At 52.5% G+C, this 17,778-nt stretch overlaps 1 protein-coding gene across 4 annotated transcripts in view; it reads left to right on the top strand.

The window, feature by feature from the left end:
- TMEM63B (transmembrane protein 63B) overlaps nt 1-17,778 on the top strand; it is a 48,605-nt gene that overhangs the window by 10,687 nt on the left and 20,140 nt on the right. The gene's annotated exons all lie outside the window — the stretch shown is intronic.

Raw genomic sequence — 17,778 nt, 5'->3', positions numbered from 1 at the left:
TGCACTGCTGCCCGCCTGGGCATCTCCCTGGCTGCTCGGAGCTGACCTGAGCTGGCAGAGGCAGTGTGAAGCTTGTGCTCTTGCAGTTACCCCAGCAAGCAGCTAGGAAACCATCCAAAAACATCTTTGGTTTTAATACTGTGGATGGTGATGCTCTCGAGCAGGGACAGGACAGGTGTTGCTCACCCAGGAGAGGGGCAAATCCAAAAGCCCTAGCAGACAGGGCAGCGACAGCTCCCTGCTGCTTCCCTGGACCTTACCAATGGGAGCAGAGGACCATAGCTCCAGGACGTACCCTTCACTCCTAGTAACTCAGCAGAGATTTCAGCTGACTGTAGGTAGAAGTGGAATCAGCAAGAAATACTGTGTGCTGCTGGCATGCCTAATGTGGAAAGTGGAGAGTCTTTCTAATGCCTGTGAATTAAGTACATGATCTCCCTGGGAGGGGTTGTATGTGATTCTGACGGACAGAAGCAGAGGCACGGGGCATATCAGCAGCATGCCTGCGGTCACGCAGCCAGTCGGGGTGGCATGCAGAGCAGAGCCAGGCTGTCCCGCATCGCGGGTCCACGCTGCTTCACTGCCGCTCTCTAAAACAGAGTGCTGACACCTCACCCTGTGACTCGGGGCGGCGGGGATGCCGGAGGCGAGCTGGATGTGTGGTGGCAAGCAGCGGGGAGTGAGTCAGTGCCGGGGGCGGGTGAATCGGTGCCGGGAGGGGCAGGTGGGCCAGGGCACGGGTGGGGATGGCCGGGAGCTGCCACGTGGGTGAGTGGGAAGCTGGCAAAGAGCGGGGGCCCAGCAGCGGGTTCCGGGGTGAGCCAGGAGGATGAAGAGAGCAAAGGATCATCCTGGGCATGGGCAGCGCCGTTGGTGCTTCTGTCTCTGGCAGCACATGGAGTGCAGGAGCCTGCACCCCCACTGAGCCTGTGGCTTGTTGGTGGGGAGAAGCTGTGCTGAAGGGATGGCACATGTGAGCGAGCTGAGTGGACACCTTATAGCCAGAACTCATCGTGTGGTTGACCAGCAGGCCCTATGTATGATGCCACTAAGGTAGTGTGCTCCAGGCACACCTTTGGACTCCAAGCCTTGGCTGAACGTGCACCAAGCCCCAGCTGAGGCTTTCTGGTAAAGCCCCCAAGACAACCCTCCCTGTGCCCATTAGGAAAGGTTAAAAACTCGGAAATCAATCCAGCCTCTTAATGTAAGTGCACATCCTCGCCAGCCTGTGTGGGGCTGGTAAGTGCAATGCCATAGGAGATGGATCCGGGAAATGACAGAGGGGAATGGAGCCAGGAGGTGCATTACCAGTTTGGTAGGGTGGAAGAGGTGTTGGCTATTTGAGGACAGGAAGGCAATAACTTTCTCAAGAGGGAGAGGAAAATGTGAGGCTCTAAAAATGAGCCCGGCATCAGGAGACGGCTGGGTGCAGCCAGGAGGGAGGAATGGAAAATGAGGTGGTGGCTCTGGGAGGAGCCAGGGGCTGGCACTGATCATTTCGCCTGGATGGGCTTCAAGACTCTGATCTGCCACCATATGGGTGTGCAGTTCAATAACACTGTGCGGGGTCTGTTTCCAGCCACCCAGGAGGGGGTATAGCTTGGACACGAGAGAAAGTGCAAAATTTAAGAAGCCCTATGAGGTACTTATTTCTTGCCTTGTGTTGCTCAGGAGCATGTTCCTGGACAGTATCCCGAATGTGAGACACTGCCATGGGAGCCTGGGGTTGTAACCCCTTTCCCCGCCAACCCTGCTTTGAGACTCATAGCTTGTCTCTGCCCACTGCTGAAGGCTGGCGTCATTAGTGCCTCATCAGTTGAATGTCCTTGCTTCATACACCCTCCCAAATCTAACTCTTCCTAGGGATGCTGAGCAAATGCGATAGTAGAGTGACCATCCAGAGGGGAGGCTGGGCTAGGGCGAGCGGTGGGGGCTGCCTTCCCGCCCACCCGCCAGAGGACCGTCGTCTGGTAGGGTTGTGGTTCCTCCTGGAGATGGGTGCTGCCTGAAGAAGCCCTGTCAAAGCATGGTAGCAACCAGCAGCCCTTCTTTGAGCTGCTGGAAGAGGGCCCCAGGAGCTGTCAGGAGGCTTTTGGAGACCTTATGTTAAATCTGTTTTTCAACACCTGCTGGCACTCAGTGCTTCCCAAGCATGGAGCAGGCTGCAGGGGGATGCTGGCTCACTCCTGTGTGCTGGATCTAATCTCGCCCTTTCATAGGAAGATCTTCCCAGAGCTTAAGGGTCTGATGTAAAAAAAAAAAATACTGAGTGTGTCCTTGAGTCTGCTTGCATTGGTGAGGGAGCTGCAGGTGATCAGCCATGCTGCAGCACCCAGCCCTAAGTAACCCTCCCACGGTCCCCTCATCTTCCCATGACAGGAGAAAGGTCCCTTGCTTATGTTCCCTTGACTCATCTCGTCCTCCGCTTCCAACGAGAGAGCGCTTGGTGTTGGTAAACAGCACGTTATAAATAGGCAACTGATGCTATATTGGGAGGAGTTTTCTCTGCTGGTAAGCACAGGCATAGTGGGACCTGGGCCTGGAAGCTGTGAGCTCGGCTGGCAGGCGTGCGGGAGCACTGGTGACCCCTCATCAAGGACCTGCTGTGGGCATGGTTGGGGGGAAGCTGCCTGAGTGCTGGCTCTGCCCCCCTAGCCCTGGGAAGCCATCCACAGCCTCCCACCCCTACCAACATGTGGACGGGGGCATTGGAAAGTAGGCTTGAAAGTGGCTAGGATTCAGGAGGAAGGAGAGAGATGCACGTGGCTGTGTTGGGCTACAGTTATCCCTGAGGGGCTGCAGGTGTTTCATGTAGGGACAAAGGTACTGCAGCTGGTAGTGGGGTAAAACTTGGGGCAGGGTAAAACTTGGGGCAGGGTCGCTGTTGGCTTCCTCTTGTTGAAATGGTCCCTGACTCAGGAGAAGGTATGTGGCCAGCATCTGGGTGAGACTCTGAAGATGAGCAGGTGACTGCCCTGGGCTGCTTTGCAGCGCCCACCGGGGTGCTGGGTAGGAGGCACAAAGCATGGGATCTCTCTGCCTGGTCACGCGCACATCCCTATGCCTGTGCTGCTCGGAGAGCAAGTGTTAACCCTGAAGTGCTTCTGGGGCTGTGGATTTCTGATGAGCTGCAATAAATGAGTCAGCCCTCCGGTGCGTGCCTGAGGTGGAGCCCAGCTGAGCTCTGTGCAGCAGGGTTGATGCTCAGAGGTCCCGGCATTGACTCTGGTAGGATGTGTCCCTCTGCCACCAGACCCGGCAGTCGGTCCCCAGCAGCCATGCCTGGTGGCTGGCACTGCAGCCTCGGCAGAGGCCCGATTTCCGTGCGCGGGGATTCCTCAGAGGCTTTGACTGGGATGCCGGTCAGGTGGCGTAAACAGAGGGCAGGGTGCCAGGGGTGAAATTCCAGCCTCCCCGCTCGCTTACGGGGCTGTGGCAGGATTGCTGTGGCAGGCCTCCGGCATAAACAGGCGGGCAGGGAGGTGGCAGCAGGGCTGGCTGCCCAGGAGGAGAGGCTGGAGGAGGTGCTGCCCTCCTGCATCCCTGTACTTTCCCATTTCGGGCCCTGGAGGAGCTAAACGCGGCTGCCAGGTTTGCTCTGGGGGCAGCCGGGCATCTTTCCCTCCAGAGGCTGGCCCAGGAGGTGTGCTCCCAGCCCTGGCAGCAGCGTAGGGTGGAGAGGGGATGTCCGCACCACAGGCAGCTGCGATTCAAGGAAGAGCTGTGAGTTGGTGTACCTGGGATGCACCTTCTGCTAAGGTGACGCTTAGGCAGGGGACTGCTGACTCTGCAGCCTTCCCCCCATCAAACGGGAGGGTGGCTGGGGGAAGGAGCAGCTGGGCTTGCCTGGGAGCTCCCGGGGGGGGCAGTGGTGGCTTGCAAAGTGCAAACTGAATCCGAACGCTCTCGCAGCTTGAGGAGTGGAGGTCCGCTGCTCAAATAAGCAGCATTGTCTGGCCTTACTCTGCGTTGTCCAGGTTGTGTTTTAAGCTGTGTAAACCTAATGCTTCCTAGCGCTTTCCTGTGAAGTATCAGGCTGGCTCCTCTGGGCTGATAGGGATGCATTGGAAGAGCCAGGCAAAAGGCATCCCAGAAAAGAGCCTGACCAGCATGTGAGATGAGGCAGTGTGGCTGCACTTTCTCCATTGATAAAAAGCAAAATGCCCTCTAAGAGGCTCCTGCCTTATCTCCAGCATATGTCTTTCCACACCGTGATCTGTAAAGCAAATGTTAAGAAGCCTCTTCTCCATCATGCGGTAATGGAGTTTGCCTCTGCCCTTGGCATCTGTAGATCTGCCCTGGCAGGAGTGCAGGAGACCCCTTGATCATACACAGCTGCTTGGGGAAACTCTGAGGTATTTGAGTGCTTTAGTGCAGGAGACCTTTTCAAAATACTCCATAACAGCGATGGAGACGCAAAGGCCATGTTGTTTGTGTGGTCGTGTTTGCCAAGGGGCAGGCAAGCCCTGACGCTAATGCTGATGATCAGTAGCAAGCCTGGCAACAAGGTTCAGGTGTGTCCCACTATCTAAATGTGGGATAATTAGGATGTTTGAATGTTTGTTGATTTAAATGGGAAAACTGAAGTTCACCATATAACAGTTGACACTTGTCAAACTACTGTGTTTATTTAAAAATTTTTAAAAAAGCTTGTTTTCCCCTCCCGCCATGGGTGGTTTGGACACCATGGGAGGCAGCTGTGCCGGAAGGAAATGGGAAGCCAGAGGACAAGCTAAGATGACAGGGTCTAGGGCTTTAGATATTTGGCCACGATGTGACTGAAAGAGAACTCTTTGACCTCTCGGGCTATGGATGCAAAGGAGTTGTGCTGCAGAGCAAGGAGACTGCAATACCATTCTCCTGCTGGCTCTGGCCGTATCTGTGCTTGGGACATTTGGGCACAATACGGCTAGAAAGATGCTGACCACATGGAGAGACATCAGCTGTGGAAACAGAGGCTGGAAAGGTGTGCTTGGAAAGATGCCAGGTGTACAGAGCTTAGCTTAAGGAGAGTGGAGGCAGGTGAGATGTCTCCTGACAGCAAGGGGTCTTCAATCCCCTTGCTGAGAAAGGGGAGCAGTATTTTTGAAGGAGCAGCCAGAAGCAGAAGTAATGAAATTTAGAGACAGAATCAGGAGGAATGGCAGGCCTTTCAAGCCTGCCAGAACCATTTCTCCATGAAGAGAAGAAAGCTTTCTGGTCTAGGGTCATTTATTTAACCAGTCACTATGAAGTGTACTGCAGGAACCTATTTCTCATCATCAAAGAAAAATTCTGGTTAAGCTACTTGATCTTTGCTGCCGCTACCCTGAGATGCTCAACTGGGGTTGGGTTGATAACCGGTGCACATAGCTGGGGTTCAGAGAGTGGTCTTGGAAAACATCTGGTGCTTGAAGCAGAGCACAGTGCTCAAGTCTGTCCCTTTTTAGGTAAACACTTTAATTTAGCCATGTACTTAAGTTATGATGACTTCAGTGAGAGCATTTCAAGATAAGTATGTACTTAAGAGCTTTCCTGAGCAGGGATGATTTCTTTTATATGAAGATCCTTGGAGAAATATCTTAACAAGCATTAGCCCATACAGCTGCCAAAGCTAGATTTGTGTTGGGAGAAATACTAAGTGGTAACCTCATCTGGGTTATTAATTAGTAATTAATTGCAGAATGCCATAATCTACTAATTGTTTTTATACTCCTGTTCCTGTGATGTGTTTGGGAAGGCCAGGCAAACTTCACGCCTATACGGAAAATTCTGGAGGACCTGCTTGCTATTCTGTCGCCTTGTATTAGAGGCCTCAGCCACTGCTTTAACAAGTGATTTTTCTTTTCATACCATACATATAGTATGTGGTCCTGATCCAGAAATGAGGTATGGAACAGCATGTTTACCTTCTCCAGCATGTGAACCAGCAGAGAACAGTTTTGTTGTCTGAAGGTACCCTGATTGTCTTTGGGATCCACTGGCTCCTTTTTATTTGGGTGTACTACTCCTCCTGCCCACCTCTGTGCGTCATTGCTGCACTTCACATCGGTCCATACAGCCAGATGCAAGGGGAACACCCAGGAGTGCGATTTCTTGGTGGAAACCTATGGCGTGCTTTGGTGCATCCTGCCAATGTTGTGCTGTGTGCTGGTACCCGTGTCCAGGGGAGGGTTAGGGCTGTGGGTACAGGGTGACCTTCAAACTTCAAGGCGTCATGCAAGGATGGAGACACAAGGTCAGACATGAGATTCCCCCCAGGCTTGGGGCATCTGCACCCCAGCAATCAGTGCCATCGTGCTGTTTTCTTTCGGCATTACAAGTCGTCTGTGGAAGCACAGAGTATGAGGGCGTGCTTTGGGAGGGAGAGGTGGTCTGAGGGAAACAGAATAAGCAATGGGTCTTGGCTCCCACTGACACATAAGGATCAAGGCTGAGGGGCTTAGTCTGGCAGCAGAGGTGGTGGGATGGGAACAGTGCAGTTCTGAGTGTGGTCTCTCCCAGGGCTGCTGCTGCAGCTCCTATCAGGCAGTTCCCTGCTGATTTGCACTCTGTTTAGGGTGGTGCTTTCCATGGAAAGCAGCCTCCAGGTGAGCAGCCTGCCTTACAGCAGCTCCAGGCCATAATGCTTAGCTGCTTCTGGGTGTTCTCCAGACTCAAGGCCATGGAAAACGTCTGCTGCTGTTTTCCTTGCAGTGCCACAGCCTGGAGGAGCAGAGCCCAGGAGATGCTGTGGCTGCCTGGCTGGCATGCCTGAAGGGGCTGCCAGGTATCTGGTCTTAGTTCTTCTGTGTGATGCTGCTCCGTCTGGGCAGGAGGGCTCTTCCTGACTTCACCTCCAGCAGCCCTTGGTGCACAGTATTTGGTGTGCTCCACATTGCTTCTGGGGTGACCTCCAAGCCGTCTCCTTCATGTCAAGTCAGGATTTCAGTGGTCTTAGCAAGCGTGAGCATCCTGGCTTCAGCTGGGGCTGCAGGCAAGAGGAGCCCAGGTTACCAACTGCAAGTCTTTAGTGGACTTTCCTAGGCTTGATATTTGCTCTTGTGGAGCTGTGCTCTGCAGATAAACAGTGACTCAGAGCGGCTTTGCCCAGTTAAAGTACTGTTTCTTTGTTTGTTGTAACATTGAGATAGAGTCCAGATGACATGAGGCTTGCACTGCTGCATCTTAACGAAAATTCAGTGCCCTCCTCCAAGTCCAAGCAGCCACTTTATCTCGCACACCTTTATCTGCGGGTCTGGGAGCCGGGCTGCTTGCCTTGAAGCACCACTTCGGTGTTCCTGGTCTCGGCTGGACGCCGTCGTCTCTGTGCCCAGTGCCCAACCGGCGCTTTGTTCCCTGTGTTCCCAAGCCAGGCCCCACTCCTCTTGCCAAGCCCCATGGGGTGGAGAGAGACCATTGAAAAGAAGAGCCTGGTCAGCATCTCTCAAGTGCTGGTGGCTGGCTGAGAGCCCGGCGTCCCCAGCCTGGTGCGTGCGAGTGAGTCCTGCCTGCAGACCCCAGCCCCGGCTGTCGAAAGCAGGCAGAGCTGCCCTGAAAACTCAAAAAGAGGCATTCAACCCTCACTCTTCCCCGCAGGTAAAGGTTATTGGGGAGCTGCCTCTAGATTAGATCCCTCTGGGAGCATCAGAGCAAACATCCTGCAGAAGGGGAATGGGGACATCTTTGAGCACTGATATGCCAAGTGAGGTCCAGTGGTTCTCTCTGTAGCATAGATGAGGGCTTGGGGGCAAGGACAGTCTCAAGGCTGTGTTTAATGTCCATCTCACTCTGCTATGACCTTTGTTATTTATTCAGTACCCAGCAGGAGCTCAAAATTGGTCTCTCACAGGCTCTGTCTCCCTTGTTGGAGTTCAGTAGCTGCTGGGACAGTGTGTAAGGGGAACTGTGTGCCGTAAAAACTCAAGGTTTTTCCAGCGTCACGGTGTCCTAGTTTGGACATCCTTGTGGCCAAGGTTGTCCTGCTGCTCATGGTTGTGCTGGGTGCTGTGCCAGCCCTGTGCATAGTGCCCTGGTGCTGTGCTGTGGGTTGGGCTGTGCTGCTGTTGCTGGAGCTCTGACTCCTGTCATGATTTCCCCAGCAGATGCAGAATGCTGGTTCCTAGATTTTCTCCTATAACTGTCCTGGCTTGCTGGCCGCATCCAGACCTCTTGCTGTGAGAGCCCTTTGCTGATGTCTGCTGTTTTTGAGGAACAATTGACTTCTTTCTTCCTCCTGCTGTGGCTGCCGAATCTCTTCTCAGCATGGAGTCATAAAGGGAGCTCAATTTTGCCTGCTGCAGGGCTGTGATTACGTTGACCTTTGTTGCTTGCCTGTGCTGTGGGTCCTTTGTAGACCAACCCTGCAAGGCAAGCACTACCCTAGGAGTGCTGTAAAGAAGGTGAGGAAAAGGTGAGAACATCTCTAGCCTGCAAAATTCAAACACTTGTAGCTGCAATCTGCTTAAGGACCTTTGAAAAGGATCAGCCTTTATTTGTTATAGGAAGGGTGTAGGTGCCAGGGTTTGGAGTAGATGGTCCTGTTGTTGTAGGAGCAACACTGAGAGGCTGCTCCTGCTGGAGGACACACAGCGTCCTGGCTGCTTGCCCCCCAGTACCCATAAAGGAAGGGGTTTCCCTCTAGGCTTCCTGGTTTTATATCCCGTGTGTTTCCTGCTGGATGAGAGAGCCAGGGTGGTGGGCCCTTCCCTGCTAGTGCCAAGCTTCCTCACCTTCTGATGTGAAGGAGGGGGTTTTTTGTGTGCTGCTAAGCATTATCTCCAGGGATGCTGCTCTAAGCAGCCCATGCACCTGCTTGCCACCGTACCTGAATTGATGCAGGTTTTCAATTTTCCTGGGTCCCTATGGAGCACTTGCTAAAAGCAGGGGCATGAAGTTCTTCTGAAGTACCATCCAAGAGAGATACTGCCCCAACCCTGTGCATGCTGAGTGTGGTGGTGTCAGTGCTTAGGGCAGGAGGACCAGGCAAGAGAGAAGCTTACCCCCAATAACCTCTGAGTGAGCAGCTTGCATGCTGCAGAATAAGGAGTAAGGATGCTCCCATGGCTGACACGGTAGGGTGTTCTACCAGCCCCTAGTGAGGAACCAGCTGTGGAGCCCTGAGAGGCTGCTTGGACAACTCTGGGAGACACTCCTTGCCACTGCTTGGTGACTTGCATCACCAAGGGTTTCCTTGGTGGGGAGTGCTGATCACACTGTGTAATTGTAATGATTGTAATCATGCCCAGTGGACAAAATTCCTGTGTCTTTGAGCACTGCTCTGCAAGGAGGTAAAGACTCCTGTCATGCAGAAGTGAGGAGGAGGAAACAGTCAATGTGACCTTGAGAGACTAGCTCAAAAACCTGGTTTTCTGAGAGAGATGCATATGCTTCAGTCAAGAGGAAAAGCTGGGTGCAGATGAGAATACCCAGTCCGTGATGACTGGTAGGGGACAGATATGGGGCATGAGGGAAGGCAGGTATGTTAATACTCCCTTATGCACAAGAGGATTAAGATTAGAGATAAACAAGAAGCTCTAAGACGACGTGAGCGTACCGATAAACAAAGAAAAAAGGGATGAGAGCTGGGAGAGGTGCAAAGCTCCTGCTAAAAATGCGTACCTGTGCAAAACGGACAAGATGGCATTTGGTCATTTAAGAGATGGAAAGGAACATGGAAAAATTCAGAGTAAATACGGTATCACCAGGGAGATTGGTCCGTGTTTCAGCCAAGACAGATGTCATGCACCTGAACAGCTCTCCTTAACAGGGCTTGAAAGCTGAAGTGATATTTGTGCAGTAAAGATCCTGTATGAATAGTCACTCACACCTAAAAAAATGAAGTATGGGAGAGCCAACCTGGGGCAGGCCCACAAAAATGTTTTGCAAGGAAAGTGCAGACCATGTGCGAGTAGTGTAAGCGCTGATAATAGACATGCAGGAGATAACCAAGAAGGCAACCCCTGAGGAACAGCCCATGTGCTGGTGGGATCCGTAAACCAGAAGCTGAAAACCACTGGTGTTGAGAGATGGTGGAGTCTCCATCCTTGGGTTTAGTAACTGTCCATTGGGAATTGGTAGAGTTGCTACTGCTGGGGTGTTGGGTGATAGGTGAGGAAGCCCTGTTTTCTGGGACTTATTCCCAACCAGGGCTTGTTTGCCATATGGCCACTGCTCCACAGGATATACAGCGTGAAGTCCAGCGCCTCGTCAGTCTCACCACTCAACTTATTTATGTTGCGTTTGCTGTATCACTACCAGCATATGCCTACAGGAAACAAGGGAAGCCAAACAGTAAGCGGTATTTCTTTATAGACTCTAAAGTACAAGCTGGCAGACAAACTTGATTTCTTTCTGATAGATTTACAGCCCAGGAGCTTGAAGGGAAAGTGACAGGTAGATATATTTGGAACTAAAGTGTTTGATTCGGTGACTCATGAAATCTAACACTCAAAATGTAATGCAAATCAGGTTGGCTGTGACTCTGCTGTGCAGACTGAGAGCTGATTGATGTGGAGAACTGTTGGATGGGTTTGGGCTTCCTCTTGATGGCAGAGGAGATGGGCCCTTGCTATGGACTAGGGTGTGATACATGGATGGGACCCTGGGGGTGTCCATGTAGCATCGAGACTCCATTGCGTTTGTCAGGAGACAAACAAGATGGGGCTGGGGACCTCTTCTTAGCGGTGCAGAAATGCCGGGTGCCGTGGCTGTGTTGGTTCCTTGTAGCTAGATGGAGGCAATCCGGCTGCCGCCTTGGCAGCAGAGCCGCAGCATGGTGTCTTGTGGGTGCTGCTGTTCCACCAAACCTCCCTGGAGGAGAAGGGGACACCATCAGCCCTTCCCTGACGGCTAGACAGGGACAGACACCGCTTGCCCAGGAGCATCCAGTCCAAAGGTATGTGAAAACCGAGGCAGGAGGACAGCAAGGTACAATGTGGAGCAAAACGCAGAGCCAGAGAGACCAAAGAGCCTTTAGGCTGAGGACAGATTAGCCAGCCGATATGAGAGGAGCATGAACCACAGCATACCAGGGTTTTGAGCCGTGGTACAGCCCCTCTTGGCACGGTACGTTATGTTCGGGGCACCATACGACTTGAAAGCACTACCAGCAGATTGGAGGGAGTTCCTGTAAAAATGAGGCATGAAAAAGACCTAGCTGTCTGGAGCTAAATCCATACCGCTTGGCAAGGCAGACAGTTTCCAGTGGGCGAAGGCGGCATGAAGGGTTTTGCTGATGTTCAAAGGCAAGGTTTTGTGATTGACTCTCCTGGGTGATCTTGAAAGGGGCAGAGTCGTGAAATAGACAGGTTCCCTGACCTTCATGGAAGTTAGTTCCCAAAAGCTCTTTTCCTTATTGAAAATCATGGATGAGAAAATAACCTACAAGAAAAAAGTAATGTTATGTGGCCTGGTCACGGGAGGACTGTCAAGATGAAGTTGTGGAAATAAAATGGCTTGGTTTCACCTGAAACTTGAAGATTTCCCTGATGCTGAGATTCCCCAGCTTGCAGAGTGTTTTTTTCCCAGGGAAGAGAGTTCTTCAAGCAATCCTGTTTCAAGTCTTTGAAAGGAAGGAGCAGCCCAGTACTGAGCCCCAGGAAGTAAGCAGGGGTCTCCAAAACATCTGTGTTCCTTCAGGATCACCCTCTGGCAGGTTCAGGACAGAATGTTGAGAGGAGTTCCCCTCTTCCTTTTGGGTGGGGAAGCCATGCTTCCTTCCCGTTTTGCTCATGAAGTGACCTCTGTAGGTCTCGGTTGCCTTTAGGAGAAAAATCAAAGCCAGGTTTCTCATGGATCCAGAGGCCTCCCACTGTCACAACCTACTTCCATCCCTGCTGGGCACTGTCCTAGCAGAGGCGAGTCACTTGTGTGGTCGGCTGTGCTCACAGCTGTGCTGCGAGCAAGAGCAGGGGTTCCTGAGCAGCGGGATGTACACAGCCAGCAGTGTGCAAGCTGCCGCAGCGCTCTGAGCAGCATGGGGTCAGGGGCTGGCCGTGATGGTGGCAGTACTTGCCAACACTGGGGCTGGGAGCTGATACACACAAAAAAAAGGTGTGATGCCCTTTGCTAGTAGATATTTGAGGCCTGATGCAAAGCCAGCTGGAAGGACTTTGGACCCAGGGCAAGGGTGCACTTAGTTTTTGCTTTGAAGAAGCCAAGCCTGCCAGATCAAAGCTTTGGAGGCCCGGTGTCTGCTTGGCTAGCTCATACAGAAGATGAAGCGTGCAGGGAGCTTTGTATGTTGACTGGAGGAGATGGAGAGGGGGCAGAGAGATGTAGGGCTTTGGCAGGCCCTCCTCCTTCCTGGTGATACAGGACTGATCCCAATTGTATGCTCGTCGGTGCTTTGCCCAGGCTTGTTTGAAATGCACCAGTAGCACATTTGCTTCTTGATGCTTTTTTGCCTTGGCCTGCAGATCGTGTTCCTCCTCGCTGCGCCTGGCGTGTCAGCACTTCTCTGGCCCTCAGCTGCCTGAAAGCCCCATGCGAGGTCTGAAGCAGGGCAGCTTTCCCACCGCTCTGTCTGCAGCAAGAGTGCTGTTTACCCCTTTTTCTTTGCTGCTGTACTCTGGGAAAGGCTTTGAGCTAATTTGCAAGCCCCCTTCTCCCTGTCTCTCCTGAGGCTTTTCCCTGCTTGCTCGCCAAGAGTCAGACTGTTCTTCCTGTGGTCTGTTCATGGCTGCAAGCAGGCTGCAAGAGTTCTGCTGGGCTTCGCCGTTGAGGTGCAGGTAACCTAGGTGGCTGTTTGGGGGGTGAAAAGTCTCCTTCGACCTTGGGTGCCAGCTGCTGCATGAGGGTCCCCAAGTGCCCAGTGCAGGCAGGTCTGTGCTGCCCTGGCAGGCAGGGGCTCAGGGTGGCATCTCCTTGGGACTCAGGTCCCTGGCGTCATGCATGGATCACCTATGATGCTTGAGAGACCAAGGGGATCCCAGAGGAGCAGGTCTGCAAGGTACAGGCCGTGCCCCCAGCACCCTCTGGGGCCAGGAACCAAAATGTGCCTCACCTCCTTGAACATTGTGTCCTAGAGATTTAGCAAATTTTGGGTTGTTTTTGGTTTGGTGGTTGGTTTTTTTTTTGTTTGTTTGTTTTTAATCTGGAAATTTCTAGTATCCTAACCCCAGACCTGCTGGTATCTGGCTGCCCGTCTCTATGCCCCTAGCCTGTTGTGAGACTATCACATTTCCATAAACGAATGCGTCTCTACCGGTGCACAGTCTCGCTGTTCTAATTACAGATGGGGTTATTAACATTTACCGGTGAGAAAACAAATGAGTGTAGCTTGTGTGCTTACGTAGTTCTGGCTGCAAGAGCAGGCATATGCTTTATTGATTTATATTTTTCTGCAAGCGTTTCTCAGGCCACCTCCTCCTGTCTGGCTGACATCAGTGGTGTGGCTGGAAGAACACAGCTAGACATTCACCCATGTCAGTGCATCTGTCTGCCGGTAAGCTGGCTGTCCAGCTTCTGCATCGCTCCTGCCCGAGTCCCAGCAGAGTGCTTTCTTTTTCTTCTTTCCTCCTGGTGCCAGGGGTTTGGCAGAGGATGTGAACGCTGGGCGCAAGGGGCAGAGACTCCAGGGTGAGCTGGCGAGGAGAATGGGAAATGCTCTATTTGGGAGGGCCTGCAGTGTTATTTTTATTGTGTGCCATGGCAGAGTTCAGTGTGGGGCAGGCAGCTCCCTCAACGGGTGCCTCCTGGTCCCCTGCCCTGCAAGAGCCCCTTGGGCCTCTGCCAGGTATCACCCCCTGCTCAGTACGGGATGACTCCGTGAGCATCCTGATGCGCACTCTGCAGCCTGAGGCACAGCCGTGGAAGGGACAAGGCATGTCATCCTGGCCTTCCCAGCTTCATCCAGTGGGATGTGCTTTAGGGACTTCAGCTAGGAAGCGGGATGCCTCTGCTCCTGACACATCGGGGTAGAAACACGGGGCAGTGTGGACACACTGGTCCTGCTGGGGATGTAGAGGCTGTGGTGAGGGGCAGGGAGCAGGATTCTCTGGGGATGGAGGAAGCAGGGGGACTGCTGTTCCTCCCTTCCCCCTTCCCGCTCCTCGTAGAGAAGGGAATGGAGTCTGGTATTGCTGAATAGGAGCCGAAAATGCCTTTTGGCAAGTCTTTCTATGCTGTCCTTGCTGTTTTGAGGAAGTCAGCATTAAACATGCAGAGTGCAGGAGGGGAAGGCTCCAGGGCTTGCATGGGACCTGGTTTGATGTCCTGTTCTTACTGCCTCCTTGGCCCTGCTGTGTGCTGTGGTGGGAAGCCATGCTTGCTTGTCAGGGAAGGGCTTGGACACCTCGAGCTGGTTCCCACCACCCCAGCCCTCACAACAGCTTCCCACCAACTCCCTGCGCCTTAGTCCTGTTGATGCACAGGAGCTCATGCTGTTGTTAGCATCTCAGCCCAGGCGGAGCCAAGCTCACCCTGTCCTGCAGCCCCCGAGGGGAAGGAGGGACCAGGAAAGGCACCTTTAACCACGTCCAGGTACAGCACAGCCTGTGTGGTCACAGGAGCTCTCTTACCTGCGGTGGCAGCATAGGTGTAAGGAGACACTCAGAGTCCTTCCCCAGAGGCAGGCAGTGGGATCTGAACAGAAAGCTTTGTAAAACCATCTCTGCCTTGGGTGGAGACAAGACATCAGGTGTGTATTTGGGGAGGTGGGCAGTTGTTGCTGGAGAAGTCCCTTTCTCCCTTTCGCGCTGCCGGAGGGGATTGCCTTTCATAATTGGGAAGTGCGCTGCTGCGCCGCAAGACTGCGCTTGCTGCAAGCGCCGCCTTTCCTCCCCGCCTGTGCTTTGCTTAAAACGCTGCACCCAACGTTGGCTCCCTCCAGGACCAGCCCTGCGCCTTGCAGCATGGGACGCGTTGCAGTGTGCGCTGCCCGGTCGAGGGTAGGGACAGAGGGTCCCCTGGAGCGGCCGTCTGAGACCAAGGTGCAAACTGAGCGTGAGGACAAAAGTATTGCCAGGCCCACAGGTTGTGCTGGCAAGACCAGCCAGCCTCCTGCTTGGCTGATAGACTCCTGGGATGAAGGATACTAGGTATGTGCTGTCGATCAAGCCCTCAGAGATGGTCACCAAGCTTTTTCTTGGTTGCCTAATTCATGTTGTAACCCCAGAAGAAGCTGGGCACCTTGGTGGATCTGACCTGAAGTGATGTGATGGCAGGTCGCCTCTAGCCTGCTGCCGGGTGTGCCTGCAGCTGGGGGAGCTGGAAGGGCAGAAGTGCTCCAGACATCCCTGCAAGCTTTCCCAGCCTTCCCACACACCTGAAGCACCTCCGTCTCCATGGGGAGCCGCTTCTTGTGTTTACCAGCTGGGCGGGAGGTTGCATACCTAAGGATGGTGCTGACTGCCGCTGTGCCGTCTGGCTGGGCTGATGAAAAGGTGGTGTAAGCCTTGGGCATATGCCACAGCTTTTCCATTACTGGGTGTTCTGGCTGGGTTACTGGAGAGGCTAGGAAGGTTTGTCTCCAGTCCATCCTCTAGGCTTCAGAAAAAAAATACATCTCTGAGACCTGTCTCTGTGAAATGTGGCTTAAATTACCCATAGGCTTGCAAAGTTTGTCTTGAACATGTAATGGTTTGTATAAATAATGATTATGATAGGGTCATGGGCAATGTGAGTGTATAAGCCTCATTTCTTTTAGAAAGACGACTGGAAAATGGGGCTATAAAACATGCAGGAGTGAGGTAAACAGTTTGGTCTCTGCAGAGGAAAATCATACTTCCCTGATCTGTTGCAAGTCTTTCAGTACTTTGGTAAAATAGTATAAAAAATATATAAAAATAATATTCAGCCAGCTTGTGTAACTTGCTTGGATGTTCAGAAAACCTCTGAAATGCCTCACAAAAGAAACTTGTCTGCTAGAGGAGATGTAGAATCCTGGATCAAAGACTGGCTGAGGGTCCACAAACAAAGCCTAGGAGTGAATGAGGAATTTCAGTGTGACAAGAGCAGAGAGATGAGGTCCTTTGCTATTAATGACCCAGAAAAGATAATGTGCAGCAAGGTACCCAAAATCTGCCAGTACCCTGGAGTCTTTCAGATTTGTCAAGATGAAGCAACTCCAAATGACACTGTGTGAAGCGAAGTGGCGTGAGGCGATGAGAAAGTGGGTACTGAGAAGCGTGCAGCTGGGTGTATTGGAAGGAATGATTTGTTCTGGGCTATGGCTGGCTTCTAAATTACCATGGCTACTCAGGGCCAGCAGCATTGCAGGCCGGTTACAGAGATGCTTTTCCTCAATATGCAAAGATGCCATCAGAGAAGTAAATCATGCTCAGCCGCACGAGGAGTAGCGTAGGAGAGATGCTGAGCGCATCAGGATGCTCTTCTAGCAATCAAGGTCATTTCCCTACTCAGGATATCATATGTGATTCTGGTCACCTTTCCCTAGGGTCAAAAGAGAGGATATATTGGGGATGTGTGGTGAGAGTGGTTAGAGATGGAAGACACCTCATGTCATGGGAAGGAGAGGGCACTTAATAGTAGTGAGCTGAGTAGGTCTAAAAAAAGCAAAGGCTTTTATTCTTTGCTTTTCCTCACTGTGCAAGGAGAACTGAAGGCTGTGGAGTTGCAGTGGGATTGTAGTCTTTTACTCAACATCTGGAAGTCGTTGCTGCAAGATACCATTTACAACCTAAAAGATTACAAGATTCCCAAAAAGAGGAATCAGAGGTATTTCTCTTTGCAATGAGTCCATCTAGGCTGGCACTTCAGAGGTAAAAACAGAGGGGTACAACCATTCACACTCCAAAACATGTGACTTTCCTTTGGTGAGTCTCATCCCATCATTTCTTCCCATCCCTCCGCTGGAGCTTCCGAGTCTCTCATTAATTCAGCTGGGGTGAATTATCCTGCCTGGCTCCCCAGTTGGTTCCCAGCTGTGATCTTGTGGCTTGGCTTTCTTCTCCTGCTTTTCTACTCCCTTTTTCTGCTCCCAGCAGCCCTGCTCCAGCTCTGTACCTGTGAATATCTCTTAACAGGCTGCTTGGTGGCTTTTCCAATTTGGCTGACCCCCCTCAATGCCTGTACCCAGCTGAGCTTTTGCTTGTTACGGTGCTCTTTGTCACTGGTGCTTCAGCTGGTTTGCAGCTGTTCATCCATACCAGCTGAGCCGGGAAGGATCACTTTAAAGCCGAGCTCTCTAGGACACCACAGCGAATGGTTTGGTGGTCGTTATCCAGCCAGCGTTGTGCTGTGATGCTGATAAATCTCTGCAGCCAGGTGGGAGATTGCCAGGATATGCCTGTGAGCTGGAGGGAAGAGCCCTGCGCCCTCTCTGCTAATCCAACGCAGAGCTAGAAGGGCAGAGCTGGTGGCAGGGGGCATCTCTGGAACACGAGGCTGAAACCAGCACAGGGCAGCAGTGGTGGGTTTCTCGTGCTTTGGGCGAGTGATGGCTCTTTTGCCCAGCCCACCAGGATGGTATTTCTGGGCTTGGGTAAGCAGCCCCTGAGCATTGCCTAGAAGTGATGCTGTGCCAGGCAGCCTTTCTGCATGGCACGTGGTGGTAGTGAAGGATTTGGGGTGGTTGGTGTGGATAAGAGGGGGGGGGGGGTTCAGGGATCAGCAGCTTGGGTAGGTCCTTTTCACCTGTTATCGCTGCTTCCTTCTGCAGCTGATGGGGTTTTCTCTCCCCTGTTCCACAAAGTTGTTGTGTTTCTGCTGTCAATTTGTCGTTTCTAGACCATGCTGGTGATGCTCAATTTGCATTTATCCATTGCTAGCATGGTCTTCTCTGTGTTTCCCATGGAGCTGCTCTGTACAGGAGGAAGATCTCCCCATGTCCAAGCAGTGATGCTGACCTGAGCCCAG

Source organism: Platalea leucorodia (assembly GCF_965183815.1).
Source record: "Platalea leucorodia genome assembly, chromosome: 3".
In the NCBI taxonomy this organism is placed as follows: Eukaryota; Metazoa; Chordata; class Aves; order Pelecaniformes; family Threskiornithidae; genus Platalea; species Platalea leucorodia.
This window is presented reverse-complemented; position numbering and strand designations above follow the sequence as displayed.